The sequence below is a fragment of the Salvelinus alpinus genome, chromosome 22 (genome assembly GCF_045679555.1).
Source record: "Salvelinus alpinus chromosome 22, SLU_Salpinus.1, whole genome shotgun sequence".
Lineage (NCBI taxonomy): Eukaryota > Metazoa > Chordata > Actinopteri > Salmoniformes > Salmonidae > Salvelinus > Salvelinus alpinus.
Genome location: NC_092107.1, coordinates 51,644,263 through 51,662,216, shown reverse-complemented (window position 1 = coordinate 51,662,216; position 17,954 = coordinate 51,644,263). Strand labels below are relative to the sequence as shown.

The 17,954-nt window shown below is 43.1% G+C and overlaps 1 protein-coding gene across 2 annotated transcripts in view; it reads right to left on the bottom strand.

Annotated features, from left to right (window-relative positions):
- The window catches only part of bcl9l (bcl9 like), a 138,059-nt gene extending 122,249 nt beyond the window's left edge, over positions 1-15,810 (bottom strand). For both annotated transcript variants that reach the window (XM_071360301.1, XM_071360303.1), the window contains exon 1: positions 15,477-15,810. The gene's annotated coding sequence lies outside the window, so the exon portion shown is untranslated. The remainder of the gene's footprint in view (positions 1-15,476) is intronic.
- Positions 15,811-17,954: the final 2,144 nt, after the last annotated feature.

The window sequence follows — 17,954 nt, the reverse complement described above, 5'->3', positions numbered from 1 at the left end:
CTAGTCTACCTGGTTAAATAAAGGTGTTCTCAACTAGTCTACCTGGTTAAATAAAGGTGTTCTCAACTGGCCTCCCTGGTTAAATAAAGGTGTTCTCAACTGGCCTACCTGGTTAAATAAAGGTGTTCTCAACTGGCCTACCTGGTTAAATAAAGGTGTTCTCAACTAGCCTACCTGGTTAAATAAAGGTGTTCTCAACTAGTCTACCTGGTTAAATAAAGGTGTCCTCAACTAGCCTACCTGGTTAAATAAAGGTGTTCTCAACTAGTCTACCTGGTTAAATAAAGGTGTTCTCAACTAGCCTACCTGGTTAAATAAAGGTGTTCTCAACTGGCCTCCCTGGTTAAATAAAGGTGTTCTCAACTAGCCTACCTGGTTAAATAAAGGTGTTCTCAACTAGCCTCCCTGGTTAAATAAAGGTGTTCTCAACTGGCCTCCCTGGTTAAATAAAGGTGTTCTCAACTAGCCTACCTGGTTAAATAAAGGTGTTCTCAACTGGCCTACCTGGTTAAATAAAGGTGTTCTCAACTAGTCTACCTGGTTAAATAAAGGTGTTCTCCACTAGCCTACCTGGTTAAATAAAGGTGTTCTCCACTAGCCTACCTGGTTAAATAAAGGTGTTCTCCACTAGCCTACCTGGTTAAATAAAGGTGTTCTCCACTAGCCTACCTGGTTAAATAAAGGTGTTCTCAACTAGCCTACCTGGTTAAATAAAGGTGTTCTCAACTAGCCTACCTGGTTAAATAAAGGTGTTCTCAACTAGCCTACCTGGTTAAATAAAGGTGTTCTCAACTAGCCTACCTGGTTAAATAAAGGTGTTCTGGCTCTCAATTAGAGGCAGGTGTTTGGCGTTCCTCTAATTGAGAGTCATATTTAGGTAGGTTGTTTCACAGTGTTCGTTGTGGGTGGTTGTCTCCTGTGTCTGTATGTATGTTCGTGCCACACGGGACTGTAGCGTTTGTTTGTAGTCGTGTACCTGTTCGTGCGTTCTTCACGTTATATGTAAGTTCGTGTCCAGGTCTGTTTTCATCGTTTATTTGTTTTGTAGTTTATTCAAGTATAGTTCGTTTTCTGTCTTCGTTGTTTTGTCGTGTCTTAAATAAATCATGTCATCATACCTCGCTGCACATTGGTCTTCAGATCCCTCTCTCCTCTCCTCGTCTGAGGAGGAGGAGGATTTAGAGTATCGTTACACTACCTGGTTAAATAAAGGTGTCCTCAACTAGCCCACCTGGTTAAATAAAGGTGAAATAAATGTTTTTAATTAATAAAAGAAGGGAGCAGATCCGCAGGTCTTTACCCAGCTCCACTGCTGTGGCAGGTCTTTACCCAGCTCCACTGCTGTGGCAGGTCTTTACCCAGCTCCACTGCTGTGGCAGGTCTTTACCCAGCTCCACTGCTGTGGCAGGTCTTTACCCAGCTCCACTGCTGTGGCAGGTCTTTACCCACGGCTCCACTGCTGTGGCAGGTCTTTACCCAGCTCCACTGCTGTGGCAGGTCTTTACCCAGCTCCACTGCTGTGGCAGGTCTTTACCCAGCTCCACTGCTGTGGCAGGTCTTTACCCAGCTCCACTGCTGTGGCAGGTCTTTACCCAGCTCCACTGCTGTGGCAGGTCTTTACCCAGCTCCACTGCTGTGGCAGGTCTTTACCCAGCTCCACTGCTGTGGCAGGTCTTTACCCAGCTCCACTGCTGTGGCAGGTCTTTACCCAGCTCCACTGCTGTGGCAGGTCTTTACCCAGCTCCACTGCTGTGGCAGGTCTTTACCCAGCTCCACTGCTGTGGTAGGTCTTTACCCAGCTCCACTGCTGTGGCAGGTCTTTACCCAGCTCCACTGCTGTGGCAGGTCTTTACCCAGCTCCACTGCTGTGGCAGGTCTTTACCCAGCTCCACTGCTGTGGTAGGTCTTTACCCAGCTCCACTGCTGTGGCAGGTCTTTACCCAGCTCCACTGCTGTGGCAGGTCTTTACCCAGCTCCACTGCTGTGGCAGTCGGCTACATTAAATAAATGATAGAAAATCCTCTCAAATGTTTTAGGTGGAAAAGTCCACATTTCCTGACATTTCCCTCAGTCGGCCATACGCTTTGAATAATAAAACAACTCATTTGTCCACATTTCAACAGATTTCTGAATCGTGAATTCACTGACACCGGAGCCGAGTGAGGTCTGCATCCAGCAACGTCACAAGTCACGGGAATCCGTTTCTGTTTCAGCACTACAGAGAGAGAGGAGGGCCAACTCCAACGAACTACTTTAAAATGTATGGCATCACTTGGGAGTTCCTGGATTTTGAGTAAACTTGTTCTTTATAAAACTGTAAAACACAATAACAAAACTCATTATTCCAATCTGGGCGGTGAACTCAATAACAGTGTATTCCGGATGAGGCATTAGAATGTACCAGAAGACACCAGAATAGAGCTGGTTTGGCTAAATATTCTTAACCCAGGGGATCATGGCTGGCTACTTCCTCTATTTGGCCGGCTATTCTATATGCGCGCGTGTGTACAGTAGGCTTCTTCATGGGTTTATGGCACTGACTAACAGAATACGAGAGCGAGAGAGAGGGACAGAGAGAGAGAGAGGGACAGAGAGAGAGAGAGGGACAGAGAGAGAGAGGGAAAGAGAGAGAGGGACAGAGAGGGAAAGAGAGAGAGAGGGAAAGAGAGAGAAAGAGAGAGAGAGGGACAGAGAGGGAAAAAGAGAGAGAGGGAAAGAGAGAGAGAGAGAGAGAGAGAGAGAGAGAGGGGGGGGGGGACAGAGAGGGAAAGAGAGAGAGAGGGAAAGAGAGAGAGAGGGAAAGAGAGAGAGAGGGAAAGAGAGAGAGAGAGGGGGAAAGAGACAGAGAGGGAAAGAGAGAGAGATGGAAAGAGAGAGAGGGGGAAAGAGAGAGGGACAGAGGGGGAAAGAGACATCATGAGTCTGTTTAGGATGTCTCTTTCTCACCCTCCCTTCTGTCTCTCGCTGCCCCTCTCTTCCAGGTTTTCCCTCCTCTCTCGGGACCAGGAAGAGAAGAGACTCTCTGGGTTCAGTTTGCTGGGAGGGTCTTGGGGTTTTATTTCTTCCAACACAGTCTGGGAAGAGAGCCAACTAGACTAGAGCAAGAAGGAAAAATAACAAACAGTACAGACAGTAGGGAGACAGTTCTAAACAGAAGAAGTGGGAAAAAGAGAGAGGGAACGTGAAAGAGAGAGAGTGGCTAGATGGATAGACTAAACAGCATTCATATTAGCAAAAGCCAAATAGAAGGAGAGGAGAGGTGAGGGAGGGAGAAGAGGGAGAAGAGAGGAGAGGGAGAAGAGAGGGATAAGAGAGGGAGAAGAGGGAGGAGAGGGAGAAGAGGGGAGAGGGAGAAGAGAGGGGAGGGAGAATAGAGGTGAGAGAGGAGAGGGAGAAGAGAGGTGAGGGAGAAGAGGTAGAAGAGAGGGAGAAGAGGGAGAAGAGAGGGAGAAGAGAGAAGAGGTAGAAGAGAGGTGAGGTAGAAGAGAGGGAGAAGAGAGGAGAGGGAGAAGAGAGGGAGAAGAGGGAGAAGAGAGGGAGAAGAGAGAAGAGGTAGAAGAGAGGTGAGGGAGAAGAGAGGAGAGGGAGAAGAGAGGAGAGGGAGAAGAGAGGTGAGGGAGAAGAGAGGAGAGGGAGAAGAGAGGAGAGGGAGAAGAGAGGTGAGGGAGAAGAGTGGTGAGGGAGAATAGAGGTGAGGGAGAAGAGAGGAGAGGGAGAAGAGGGGGAAGAGAGGAGAGGAAGAAGAGAAGAGAAGAGAGGGAGAAGAGGGTGAAGAGAGGAGAGGAAGAAGAGAAGAGAGGGAGAAGAGGGTGAAGAGAGGAGAGAGGAGAGGGAGAAGAGGGAGAAGAGAGGAGAGGGAGTAGAGAGTGAGAGGGAGGAGAGAGGAGAGGGAGAAGAGAGGAGAAGAGGGGAGAGAATGGTGAATGTGGTGTGGCATAGGATGGAGTGTAACCTACAAAACTAGGGTTGCAAAATTCAAGTAACTTTCCCAAATGACCGTTTTCCAGAGAACCAGGTTGGAAGTTTCCTGGAATCAGGAGGGAATCAGGAGGGAATCGGCAGAAAATATAGAACCGTCCTGCCAGGATATCTGGAAAACCTGTGAAATGTTGCAACCCTGTACAGACCCATGGTGTGGAATGATGGGAAGGGCAGGCTCATCTAGGTTCCTCTGGGAAGTGAACAGAATCGTGGATGTTATAACACCTTGACAGGATTACTTCTGGTTTTTAATTAGTGAATGGAACCACATATATAGACCAGGTGGTTTTGTCTGATAGTTAACTCCTGAAGTAAAACAGAGAGGCCTACCCTGATAGTTAACTCCTAAAGTAAAACAGAGAGGCCTACCCTGATGGTTAACTCCTGAAGTAAAACAGAGAGGCCTACCCTGATAGTTAACCCCTGAAGTAAAACAGAGAGGCCTACCCTGATAGTTAACTCCTGAAGTAAAACAGAGAGGCCTACCCTGATAGTTAACTCCTGAAGTAAAACAGAGAGGCCTACCCTGATAGTTAACTCCTGAAGTAAAACAGAGAGGCCTACCCTGATAGTTAACTCCTAAAGTAAAACAGAGGCCTACCCTGATAGTTAACTCCTAAAGTAAAACAGAGGCCTACCCTGATAGTTAACTCCTAAAGTAAAACAGAGAGGCCTACCCTGATAGTTAACTCCTGAAGTAAAACAGAGAGGCCTACCCTGATAATTAACCCCGAAAGTAAAACAGAGAGGCCTACCCTGATAGTTAACTCCTGAAGTAAAACAGAGAGGCCTACCCTGATGGTTAACTCCTAAAGTAAAACAGAGAGGCCTACCCTGATAGTTAACTCCTGAAGTAAAACAGAGAGGCCTACCCTGATAGTTAACTCCTGAAGTAAAACAGAGAGGCCTACCCTGATAGTTAACTCCTGAAGTAAAACAGAGAGGCCTACCCTGATATTTAACTCCTAAAGTAAAACAGAGAGGCCTACCCTGATAGTTAACTCCTGAAGTAAAACAGAGAGGCCTACCCTGATAGTTAACTCCTAAAGTAAAACAGAGAGGCCTACCCTGATAGTTAACTCCTGAAGTAAAACAGAGAGGCCTACCCTGATAGTTAACCCCGAAAGTAAAACAGAGAGGACTACCCTGATAGTTAACTCCTAAAGTAAAACAGAGAGGCCTACCCTGATAGTTAGCCCCTGAAGTAAAACAGAGAGGCCTACCCTGATAGTTAACTCCTGAAGTAAAACAGAGCGGCCTACCCTGATAGTTAACTCCTAAAGTAAAACAGAGAGGCTTAACCTGATAGTTAACTCCTGAAGTAAAACAGAGAGGCCTACCCTGATAGTTAACTCCTAAAGTAAAACAGAGAGGCCTACCCTGATAGTTAACTCCTGAAGTAAAACAGAGAGGCCTACCCTGATAGTTAACTCCTGAAGTAAAACAGAGAGGCCTACCCTGATAGTTAACCCCGAAAGTAAAACAGAGAGGACTACCCTGATAGTTAACTCCTAAAGTAAAACAGAGAGGCCTACCCTGATAGTTAGCCCCTGAAGTAAAACAGAGAGGCCTACCCTGATAGTTAACTACTGAAGTAAAACAGAGCGGCCTACCCTGATAGTTAACCCCTGAAGTAAAACAGAGAGGCTTAACCTGATAGTTAACTCCTGAAGTAAAACAGAGAGGCCTACCCTGATAGTTAACTCCTAAAGTAAAACAGAGAGGCCTACCCTGATAGTTAACTCCTGAAGTAAAACAGAGAGGCCTACCCTGATAGTTAACTCCTGAAGTAAAACAGAGAGGCCTACCCTGATAGTTAACTCCTGAAGTAAAACAGAGAGGCCTACCCTGATAGTTAACTCCTAAAGTAAAACAGAGAGGCCTACCCTGATGGTTAACTCCTAAAGTAAAACAGAGAGGCCTACCCTGATAGTTAACTCCTAAAGTAAAACAGAGAGGCCTACCCTGATAGTTAACTCCTGAAGTAAAACAGAGAGGCCTACCCTGATAGTTAACTCCTGAAGTAAAACAGAGAGGCCTACCCTGATAGTTAACTCCTAAAGTAAAACAGAGAGGCCTACCCTGATAGTTAACTCCTGAAGTAAAACAGAGAGGCCTACCCTGATAGTTAACTCCTGAAGTAAAACAGAGAGGCCTACCCTGATAGTTAACTCCTGAAGTAAAACAGAGGCCTACCCTGATAGTTAACTCCTGAATTAAAACAGAGAGGCCTACCCTGATAGTTAACTCCTGAATTAAAACAGAGAGGCCTACCCTGATAGTTAACTCCTAAAGTAAAACAGAGAGGCCTACCCTGATAGTTAACTCCTGAAATAAAACAGAGAGACCTACCCTGATAGTTAACTCCTGAAGTAAAACAGAGAGGCCTACCCTGATAGTTAACTCCTAAAGTAAAACAGAGAGGCCTACCCTGATAGTTAACTCCTAAAGTAAAACAAAAAGAGGCCTAACCTGACAGTTAACTCCTGAAGTAAAACAGAGAGGCCTACCCTGATAGTTAACTCCTAAAGTAAAACAGAGAGGCCTACCCTGATAGTTAGGCCTACCCTGATAGTTAACTCCTGAAGTAAAACAGAGGCCTACCCTGATAGTTAACTCCTGAATTAAAACAGAGAGGCCTACCCTGATAGTTAACTCCTGAATTAAAACAGAGAGGCCTACCCTGATAGTTAACTCCTAAAGTAAAACAGAGAGGCCTACCCTGATAGTTAACTCCTGAAATAAAACAGAGAGACCTACCCCTAGAGCTAACTCCTAAAAGCAACAGAGAGGCCTACCCTGATAGTTAACTCCTGAAGTAAAACAGAGAGGCCTACCCTGATAGTTAACTCCTGAAGTAAAACAGAGAGGCCTACCCTGATAGTTAACTCCTAAAGTAAAACAGAGAGGCCTACCCTGATAGTTAACTCCTGAAGTAAAACAGAGAGGCCTACCCTGATAGTTAACTCCTGAAGTAAAACAGAGAGGCCTACCCTGATAGTTAACTCCTAAAGTAAAACAGAGAGGCCTACCCTGATAGTTAACTCCTGAAGTAAAACAGAGAGGCCTACCCTGATAGTTAACTCCTGAAGTAAAACAGAGAGGCCTACCCTGATAGTTAACTCCTGAAGTAAAACAGAGACCTACCCTGATAGTTAACTCCTGAAGTAAAACAGAGAGGCCTACCCTGATAGTTAACTCCTAAAGTAAAACAAAAAGAGGCCTAACCTGACAGTTAACTCCTGAAGTTAAACAGAGAGGCCTAACCTGATAGGCTAATATGTGTTTACATACAGCAAGTCCTTCTGATTTCATAACAACCCAGGTTAGTCCAGATGAAGGCCTTGCCTAGGCCTATAGATCCAAGTCTGCTGTTACAACCATGTACTGTGGTGTCTCCTCTCCCTCTGCCTCTCAATATCACATTAGTCTTTCATAGCTTCACCTTGACTGTGCTGCTTGTAACTCATCCCAACGCCAGTCTCAGATCACCTAGCCAGAAAAGCAACACTTTGTCAGCAACAAAATACCAAGGGTGCGTCCGAGTAATCTCTCCTATCTCCTGAAGTGTAAACTTGTTCAATAATTCTGACAAACCTAAAAGCATTGGATTGGTCTTCCCACAAACCTAAAAGCATTGGATTGGTCTTCCCACAAACCTAAAAGCACTTGATTGGTCTTCCCACAAACCTAAAAGCATTGGATTGGTCTTCCCACAAACCTAAAAGCATTGGATTGGTCTTCCCACAAACCTAAAAGCATTGGATTGGTCTTCCCACAAACCTAAAAGCATTGGATTGGTCTTCCCACAAACCTAAAAGCATTGGATTGGTCTTCCCACAAACCTAAAAGCACTAGATTGGTCTTCCCACAAACCTAAAAGCATTGGATTGGTCTTCCCACAAACCTAAAAGCATTGGATTGGTCTTCCCACAAACCTAAAAGCACTGGATTGGTCTTCCCACAAACCTAAAAGCATTGGATTGGTCTTCCCACAAACCTAAAAGCACTAGATTGGTCTTCCCACAAACCTAAAAGCACTAGATTGGTCTTCCCACAAACCTAAAAGCACTAGATTGGTCTTCCCACAAACCTAAAAGCACTGGATTGGTCTTCCCACAAACCTAAAAGCATTGGATTGGTCTTCCCACAAACCTAAAAGCACTTGATTGGTCTTCCCACAAACCTAAAAGCATTGGATTGGTCTTCCCACAAACCTAAAAGCACTGGATTGGTCTTCCCACAAACCTAAAAGCACTAGATTGGTCTTCCAACAAACCTAAAAGCACTAGATTGGTCTTCCAACAAACCTAAGAGCATTGGATTGGTCTTCCCACAAACCTAAAAGCACTAGATTGGTCTTCCAACAAACCTAAGAGCATTGGATTGGTCTTCCCACAAACCTAAAAGCACTAGATTGGTCTTCCCACAAACCTAAAAGCATTGGATTGGTCTTCCCACAAACCTAAAAGCACTGGATTGGTCTTCCCACAAACCTAAAAGCACTAGATTGGTCTTCCCACAAACCTAAGAGCATTGGATTGGTCTTCCCACAAACCTAAAAGCATTGGATTGGTCTTCCCACAAACCTAAAAGCACTAGATTGGTCTTCCCACAAACCTAAAAGCACTAGATTGGTCTTCCAACAAACCTAAGAGCATTGGATTGGTCTTCCCACAAACCTAAAAGCACTGGATTGGTCTTCCCACAAACCTAAAAGCATTGGATTGGTCTTCCCACAAACCTAAAAGCACTGGATTGGTCTTCCCACAAACCTAAAAGCATTGGATTGGTCTTCCCACAAACCTAAAAGCACTGGATTGGTCTTCCCACAAACCTAAAAGCACTGGATTGGTCTTCCCACAAACCTAAAAGCATTGGATTGGTCTTCCCACAAACCTAAAAGCACTGGATTGGTCTTCCCACAAACCTAAAAGCATTGGATTGGTCTTCCCACAAACCTAAAAGCACTAGATTGGTCTTCCCACAAACCTAAAAGCACTAGATTGGTCTTCCAACAAACCTAAGAGCATTGGATTGGTCTTCCCACAAACCTAAAAGCACTGGATTGGTCTTCCCACAAACCTAAAAGCATTGGATTGGTCTTCCCACAAACCTAAAAGCATTGGATTGGTCTTCCCACAAACCTAAAAGCACTAGATTGGTCTTCCAACAAACCTAAAAGCATTGGATTGGTCTTCCCACAAACCTAAAAGCACTAGATTGGTCTTCCCACAAACCTAAACGCATTGGATTTGTCACGACTTCTACCGAAGTCGGCCCTTCTCCTTGTTCGGGTGGTGTTCGGCGGTCGACGTCACCGGCTTTCTAGTCACCACCGATCCATTTTTCAGTTTCGTTTTGTTTTGTCTGTATTATACACACCTGGTTTCAATTCCCCTATCATGTTCCCTATTTAACCCTCTGGCATTCATTTCTGTTTTGTCCGTGATTGTTTGTGGCGTTAGTGGTTGTTGTTAATACGTGTGTGTTTGTTATTATTCCATTTGAGGAATTTTGCTGAATTTTTGAGTAAACGTTGTGGTTTCGCTCAACACCTGTGTCCTGCGCTTGACTCCGATACTTCTCTGCACACAACCCTGACAGGATTGGTCTTCCCACAAACCTAAAAGCATTGGATTGGTCTTCCCACAAACCTAAAAGCATTGGATTGGTCTTCCCACAAACCTAAAAGCACTGGATTGGTCTTCCCACAAACCTAAAAGCATTGGATTGGTCTTCCCACAAACCTAAAAGCACTGGATTGGTCTTCCCACAAACCTAAAAGCTTTACAGTGGACAGTGAACTGGCCCCTCCTGGTTTCTCTAAAAGCATTGGATCTGGTCTAATCCCACTAACCTTTACAATGCACTGGATCCTGGTCTTCCCTGCAGACTCTATATAAGCATTGGATTGGTCTTCCCACAAACCTAAACAGCACTGGATCTGGTCTTCCCATCAAATCCTAAAAGCTTTACAGTGAACAGTGAACTGGCCCCTCCTGGTTTCTCTGTAGGTTCCTTCCGTCTAATCTAATCCTATTCCCTTTACAGTGAACTGGCCACCCCTGGTTTCTCTGTAGGTTCTGTCTAATCTAATCCTATTCCCTTTACAGTGAACTGGCCACCCCTGGTTTCTCTGTAGGTTCTGTCTAATCTAATCCTATTCCCTTTACAGTGAACTGGCCACCCCTGGTTTCTCTGTAGGTTCTGTCTAATCTAATCCTATTCCCTTTACAGTGAACTGGCCCCTCCTGGTTTCTCTGTAGGTTCTGTCTAATCTAATCCTATTCCCTTTACAGTGAACTGGCCCCCCCTGGTTTCTCTGTAGGTTCTGTCTAATCTAATCCTATTCCCTTTACAGTGAACTGGCCACCCCTGGTTTCTCCGTAGGTTCTGTCTAATCTAATCCTATTCCCTTTACAGTGAACTGGCCACCCCTGGTTTCTCTGTAGGTTCTGTCTAATCTAATCCTATTCCCTTTACAGTGACCTGGCCCCTCCTGGTTTCTCTGTAGGTTCTGTCTAATCTAATCCTATTCCCTTTACAGTGACCTGGCCACCCCTGGTTTCTCTGTAGGTTCCGTCTAATGGGTTCCACACATCAGTAAGATTGTCAAACGTTTCCTTGCCAAGAGTACTTAGCACCTCTGAGCAGTCTCTCTTTTCTGTTGACGCCGCACAGATTTTGAAGCCGTCAGCCTTGTTAAAATACTCCAAACCAGAAGGTGGCAGTAGTGTTGCATTCTTAAGACTGGTTTGGCAATGCTAGTCCCTGTGTATTTTGCTTTGTAGGTATCCGATGTTTGCTAACTAGCTAGCTGCGCTAATGTTGCTATTGTTGTAGAATGCCCATGTTGCTACTTGCCAGATGGCCAGCTAGCAAGAATACAATTTCTTTTAAATTAAATTTACTCTCCATAATCCCATACTGCCAGTGCCAGCCCTTAGCCAATTTTTTTAGCTAGCTAGCTAACGTTAGCATGTAATTCGAAAGCTAGAAGAAAATATTTTTTCCTTTTTGTTGTCACTCCTGTCGGCTCCCCCACGTGGAGGTGCGTGCTCTCCGATTGGCTCTAAGTCAAGTTGTCGACCACTGAGGAGCAAGTAGAAATGGCAGGCTCGTCGGTACGCAGCGGGTACGTCTTTCGTTCTAGCAAGAGAAGGAACATCTTCGTACTGTGATAAGTATCTATCGGCGGTCAGATTATCTGTGTGTTTCAATGCCTAATGATTGTTTTCCGATCCACTGTGCCGCTGCATTGCTTGCTCTTTGGGGTTCAGGCCGGGTATCTGTAAAGCACTTTGTGACAACTAGCAGAAGTTTTTAAAAAAGGGCTTTATGAAATACATTTGATTGAATTCTATTGATGAGATCCTCAAGACGACAACTCAGTCCGCCACAACATGGGTTAGCTAGGCTATTTTCTTTTTAATTACAAAAGTGTGATGGGTCTGCTTTCCTGCTCTACAGCCCTCAAAGACAATTCAGATCAGGTTACAGACTCTGTCCGGCTAAATATAGGTCTCTAGGTCTAGGATATCGCACTGCACAGACTGACTGACGGAAAGACTGTGTTACAGTACCACAGAGCCACAGTGCAGCCGCCTGCCAACACACCGTATTTAACCAGGTCTCCTGTTCAGGCTCAATACGGTGAAAACTGACTGAGTCAGTGATCACAACAAAGACTGGGGGACACACCAATGCACCTGACGAGCCACATAGCATGTGTCCCGAATCACACCACATGTACTATAGTGCTGTGCACTACTTTGTTGTTACTACATAGTACCTATGTTACTACAACAATACACCTGCCAGTCAACACTAGTTAGTAGTTAACATTACACCTGTATTAACCATGTCAGTCAACACTAGTTAGTAGTTAACATTACACCTGTATTAGCCATGCCAGTCAACACTAGTTAGTAGTTAACATTACACCTGTATTAACCATGTCAGTCAACACTAGTTAGTGGTTAACATTACACCTGTATTATGCCAGTCAACACTAGTTAGTAGTTAACATTACACCTGTATTATGCCAGTCAACACTAGTTAGTAGTTAACATTACACCTGTATTAACCATGTCAGTCAACACTAGTTAGTAGTTAACATTACACCTGTATTAACCATGCCAGTCAACACTAGTTAGTAGTTAACATTACACCTGTATTATGCCAGTCAACACTAGTTAGTAGTTAACATTACACCTGTATTAACCATGTCAGTCAACACTAGTTAGTGGTTAACATTACACCTGTATTAGCCATGCCAGTCAACACTAGTTAGTAGTTAACATTACACCTGTATTAACCATGTCAGTCAACACTAGTTAGTGGTTAACATTACACCTGTATTATGCCAGTCAACACTAGTTAGTAGTTAACATTACACCTGTATTAACCATGTCAGTCAACACTAGTTAGTAGTTAACATTACACCTGTATTAGCCATGCCAGTCAACACTAGTTAGTAGTTAACATTACACCTGTATTAACCATGTCAGTCAACACTAGTTAGTAGTTAACATTACACCTGTATTAACCATGTCAGTCAACACTAGTTAGTAGTTAACATTACACCTGTATTAACCATGTCAGTCAACACTAGTTAGTAGTTAACATTACACCTGTATTAACCATGTCAGTCAACACTAGTTAGTAGTTAACATTACACCTGTATTAACCATGTCAGTCAACACTAGTTAGTAGTTAACATTACACCTGTATTAACCATGCCAGTCAACACTAGTTAGTAGTTAACATTACACCTGTATTAACCATGCCAGTCAACACTAGTTAGTAGTTAACATTACACCTGTATTAACCATGTCAGTCAACACTAGTTAGTAGTTAACATTACACCTGTATTAACCATGCCAGTCAACACTAGTTAGTAGTTAACATTACACCTGTATTAACCATGCCAGTCAACACTAGTTAGTAGTTAACATTACACCTGTATTAACCATGTCAGTCAACACTAGTTAGTAGTTAACATTACACCTGTATTAACCATGCCAGTCAACACTAGTTAGTAGTTAACATTACACCTGTATTAACCATGTCAGTCAACACTAGTTAGTAGTTAACATTACACCTGTATTAACCATGCCAGTCAACACTAGTTAGTAGATATTTACAGTGCTGGTTTATTCACTGTGTATGTATTCCTTGTGTCACTATTTTTAATCATTATCTTTAACATTGCATTGTTGGAAAAGGACTTGTAATTAAGCATTAGTCTACACCTGTTGTTTACGAAACATGTGACATAACATTTGTGACTGTGTTATTCTGGTTGGTAAGACGCATGTATATCACTGAGGCCATAATGGAAGAAAGGAAGTGTGACCCTGCTGGTCATCTATGAACATTTGAACATCTTGGCCATGTTCTGTTATAATCTCCACCCGGCACAGCCAGAAGAGGACTGGCCACCCCTCATAGCCTGGTTCCTCTCTAGGTTTCTTCCTAGGTTTGGGCCTTTCTAGGGAGTTTTTCCTAGCCACCGTGCTTCTACACCTGCATTGCTTGCTGTTTGGGGTTTTAGGCTGGGTTTCTGTACAGCACTTTGAGATATCAGCTGATGTAAGAAGGGCTTTATAAATACATTTGATTTGGTAGCAAAGTATTGGTGAGAACTTGAAATCTCCGATCCCTGTCTGATGGGGAAACCGTTGTGGAGGAGTTTGGTCCAATGCATTGTTTCACCATCTAGTAGGTATATCTTCAAGACCTCAGTCAGTCACTTCTTGCATGAACACACCAAGTCAGTCGTGAAGAGGGCACGACAACACTTTTTCCCCCTCAGGAGACTGAAAAGATTTGGCATCGGTCCTCAGGTCCTCAAAAAGTTTCTACTGCTGCACCATCGTGACCGATTGCATCATCGCCTGGTATGGCAACTGCTCGTAGTACATACGGCCCAGTACACCACTGCGGCCAAGCTTCCTGCCATCCAGGGCCTATATACTAGGCGGTGTCAGAGGAAGGCCCCAACAAATTGTCAAAGACCCCAGTCACCCCAGTCATAGACTGCTGTCTCTGCTACCGCACGGAGTGCCAAGTCTAGGACCAAAAGGCTCCTTAAAAGCATCTACCCCCAAGCCATAAGACTGCTGAACAATTAATCAAATGGTCACCTGGACTATTTACATTGACCCCCTTTGTTTTTACACTGCTGCTACTCACTGTTTATTATCTATGCATAGTCACTTTACCCCCACCTACTGTACCCCGGACATTGACTCGGTACAGGTACCCCGTATATAGCCTCGTTATTGTTATGTAAATGTATTGTGTTACTTTTTGAATGATTTTATATATTTTTTTTTACTTTAGTTTAATTTGTGAATTATAATTTGTGCATTATTATTTTATTAACTCTATTTATAGAACTGCATTGTTGGTTAAAGGCTTGTAAGTAAGCATTTCACGGTAAAGTCTACACTTGTTGTATTCAGGCGCTTGTGACAAATACCTTTTGATTTTCTCTAGGCTAGAGGACTGAAATGACCAAATCTTCTTGAGAACCAGACACAACCAGAACCTCTTGCAGGTTCTACATGGAAATACTGGCCACCTTCTCCAAGTTGACGACATAGGAACTGAAGTTATATGTAGCCAGGCTGAGAGGGCAAAGTATACCCTAGTGTAGGCATGCATGGACCTGGCCAAGTTGCAGTTAGCTAACGTTAGCTAGCTAAAAACAATCGCAGTAGGCTAGCTAACGTAGCTAACTACTTTTCACAGCTGATAGTCACGTTGGGGCAAGTTAGCTGTATACATATATTTGCCCGAAATACATACATTAGCTATCTACCTAACGTTAGGTAATTCATATGCTAAAGACTTAAAGTGTACTGCTTGTTTGATAATCACGCAGACTACTTGTATCAGGCTAACCAGCTCGCCAAAATATTAACGTGCCCGTGTCCACCGACTCTATTTGACAGTCCCCGACATTGTAGCTAACTGAGTAGCTAACGTAAGCTAGCTTAATAGTTTTCTTTCTTGCTAAAGTCGTACATCTGTCTAGGAATGTAACGTTAGCTAGCTAACGTTGTCTGGATAATTAAATCATGAATCCACACGCGTACATAAACATTGATAGTTATATAGTTAGCTATGTCTGGGTAGAGTTTTATTAATATATTATGTGAAAACGGTCACATGGACATGGGCCTGATGTCAACCAGAATGTTAACAGTCACTGCGCTGTGGTGTGCTATAGCTAGCCAGTTAGCATTTAGCAAGCTGACGTTGCCGTGGGTCTCGGTGCGATGGTGACAACACACAACACACATCTGCACGTCAATCCGTTTGTTGGAACTGGTTTCGCAACTAGCTTGCTAGCTAATTTGGGTTTGCGTGTTATTGCTTTGGAATATATCATGTCGAGCGTTAACAAACGTGCCAAAATGACTGCTAGTAGTAATGCCATGCTGGCCATGACATCGTACAAGAGGAAGATGTCGTCTTCCTACCCCATTTTTCGTTGATATCTGAGGAGGCCGATGTGGTGTCAGGAGTGACGGCCAACCGACATTCCCCGAAGAGGCTGCAACCGCTTGCTCCTTTTTAGCACTGCGCAAGGTCCTCCCGGTGTTTAACAACCGTTCCGCGTCTGGTGCAATTTCAGGGTGGTTGGGTCGGCAGCGGTGATAAACCATACGAGGTTTTCACGTTTGAGTGTAGGGTTGAAAACAGAGGACGCGTCCTCGAACAAACGGCAGATCATGACTCCAGTATCGGCGCTGTGGAAAAGGCAGGACGTTGCATTTGAGTCCATAGCATTCACACACACATTACCAGCCACTGACTGACTGATGTGGCCACTCAGCACAGACATCCGTATAAAGCTGATCACCTAAATCAAACTGATTGAGACACTCAAAAACACTTTAAAATCTGTTTTTGTATTGTTATTGGTATTCTAATTATTACTAAGTAGGAAACACAGGTAATTTTAGGTTACTCAAAATGTTTTTTCTTCACAATTGAATGTCATATAGCATAATAGTCTCATAACAGTCTAATAATTATATTCATACTCATAATTATATAGTAATATGAATGTTATAACTACACATTATATTTGCTATTGTTTTGTTGATTATATTGTTGTTGTTGTCATTCCTATTGTTGTACTAGTTTTACTGTTTGTGTGTTGATGTTCATGTTGATGCTATCTGGCAAAAAATGTACAGTACATTACTTTAGACGAGAAATAAGAGTCGGTGACTTGTTGAAGGAAAAAACAGCATCTTCCCACCTAAATGAATAGTGCCATATTAGTAGTCTAATGTGGTGCAACCACAGGAGGTTGGTGGCATCTTAGTTGGTGGAGGACGGGCTCATGGAAAAGGCTGGAGCGGAAGAGTGTGGAATGGTGTCAAATACGTCAAACACCTCCATGATGCCATTCCATTCACCTTGTTACCAGCCATTCGTATGAGTCGTCCTCCCCTCAGCAGCCTCCCGTGGGGGCAGCTGATATACCCTTTGATTCAGGGCGACCCGTAATGGCACAGAGTTTGGTAGTATCTATAACCTCATTTCTCAGGTGAGGACAGAGGACTCCCTCTTGTGGTATACAATACATAATAACCCTAACTCTATAGAATTAGATACCCTTAAAGTTTCATAAATAGGATCAGAAACCTTAAAGCTGAATAAATAGGATCAGAACCCTTAAAGCTGAATAAATAGGATCAGAACCCTTAAAGTGTAATAAATAGGATCAGAACCCTTAAAGTTGAATAAATAGGATCAGAACCCTTAAAGCTGAATAAATAGGATCAGAACCCTTAAAGTGTAATAAATAGGATCAGAACCCTTAAAGTGTAATAAATAGGATCAGAACCCTTAAAGCTGAATAAATAGGATCAGAACCCTTAAAGCTGAATAAATAGGATCAGAACCCTTAAAGTGTAATAAATAGGATCAGAACCCTTAAAGCTGAATAAATAGGATCAGAACCCTTAAAGCTGAATAAATAGGATCAGAACCCTTAAAGTTGAATAAATAGGATCAGAACCCTTAAAGCTGAATAAATAGGATCAGAACCCTTAAAGCTGAATAAATAGGATCAGAACCCTTAAAGTGTAATAAATAGGATCAGAACCCTTAAAGCTGAATAAATAGGATCAGAACCCTTAAAGCTGAATAAATAGGATCAGAACCCTTAAAGTTGAATAAATAGGATCAGAACCCTTAAAGCTGAATAAATAGGATCAGAACCCTTAAAGTGTAATAAATAGGATCAGAACCCTTAAAGCTGAATAAATAGGATCAGAACCCTTAAAGCTGAATAAATAGGATCAGAACCCTTAAAGCTGAATAAATAGGATCAGAACCCTTAAAGTTGAATAAATAGGATCAGAACCCTTAAAGCTGAATAAATAGGATCAGAACCCTTAAAGTTGAATAAATAGGATCAGAACCCTTAAAGCTGAATAAATAGGATCAGAACCCTTAAAGCTGAATAAATAGGATCAGAACCCTTAAAGCTGAATAAATAGGATCAGAACCCTTAAAATGTAATAAATAGGATCAGAACCCTTAAAGTTTATTAAATAGGATCAGAACCCTTAAAGAGGAATACTGTGTTTCAGAAAGTATTCAGACCCCTTGACTTTCTCCACATTTTGTATTAAAAATAAACAGAAATACCTTATTTACATAAGTATTCAGACCCTTTGCTATGAGACTCGAAATTGAGCTCAGGTGCATCCTTTTTCCATTGATCATCCTTGAGATGTTTCTACAACTTGATTTGAGTCCACCTGTGGTAAATTCAATTGATTGGACATGATTTGGAAAGGCACTCACCTGTCTATATAAGGTCCCACAGTTGACAGTGCATGTCAGAGCAAAAACCAAGCCATCAGGTCGAAGGAATTTTCCGTAGAGCTCCGATACCCAAGAAGATTCAAGGCTCTAATCGCTGCCAAAGGTGCTTC